Source organism: Rhagoletis pomonella, unplaced genomic scaffold, assembly GCF_013731165.1.
Source record: "Rhagoletis pomonella isolate Grant_MI unplaced genomic scaffold, Rhpom_1.0 Rhpom_scaffold_00002, whole genome shotgun sequence".
NCBI lineage: Eukaryota > Metazoa > Arthropoda > Insecta > Diptera > Tephritidae > Rhagoletis > Rhagoletis pomonella.
The window spans coordinates 46,466,587-46,467,850 of record NW_023458556.1 but is presented as its reverse complement, the minus strand read 5'-3'; positions in this window follow the sequence as shown (position 1 = coordinate 46,467,850).

Here is a 1,264-nt window from a genome sequence, read left to right as displayed (position 1 = left end):
TCGTAGAAATGATATAGAATTCTTGAAAATCTACATTTTTCAATCGGAAAACTAGAAAATGCAACGGGGGACCCATTTGAGGTGCTTAGGGGCCCTATACAAAATAGTTAATAACAGAAAATTGTTAAATAAACAATTGGGTATAGTTACTGCAAGTCTCCTAAAGAGAACCAAGTTTTTCGATCGAATATTATTGCATTTCCAGAATTATATTCATATAAAATACATGGAAAACTTTAAGCGCTTTCAGCGATCTCTAAATATTTTTTTATTTCAAAAAAAAACAAAAAAGACAGGGTATAACTTTTTTCGGTATAGAACAATCCTAGGGGATGAGAGCATTAAAATTCCGCCTTTCCACCCTAATGTACACACATGCATGACAGACAATATGTCTCACTTGTTCAGCTATCGCACTTGTGGCAGTTTTGTTCATTAGAAATGTATAAACTCGCGAGTAAAAATGTATTGACTAAATAAAAGCTCTCTGATTTTAATATGAACATGCATGTACGAACTAAAGTATATCCCAAATTTTATTTGCAGAATGTGGTCAAATGGTGAAAGAAATGCTATCAACAAATCTACCTAAGGTGAGTCATCGTCCCGAAAACTTTCACTAACCATTCTAATTACGCTCATTAAGTAAAACATCCGTACCTATATACATACTTTTGTAAGTACCTATGTGGTAGTATTTATACAATATAGTGCATATGTATTTATGTAAATATGTGTAAATCGTACACTTTTATTGAGTTAGTAGCTTTATTTACCGCCACAAGCCAGCCTAAACATTTATAAACCCCTTTTAAAATGCTAAACAAATATAATAAATGCATAAATTTTATTACTTTCGTTACACTGCTGTGCGTTGAGTTGTTCTCAGTTAAAGTTATTGTTATTTATACTTTCTTGTAATCTCTTAATAAATATGTAAATTCTAGTTTTATTTATGAGCACAATTCTCGTCGCCACTGTTTGCTCAGCTTCCTGCGCTCGCTTATCCAATCATTCACTTACTGACATGCATTTTTTTAACGGACTACCTTTTCCGTGTATTATTTGTTAAGCAATTAATGGAAAATTCGGCAGAAAATAAACAATTACTCACTTCAAGTATTTACTTTTATTCATATTTCTCTGTGCGTAGATAAGCATCTGTAAATAAATACACAAATATATGTAGTTTTGAAATGCATACCACTTGATTGAATTGGATTTGTGGTTGGCCAGAAATACTCAGGCATTGTCTGTTGTGCTT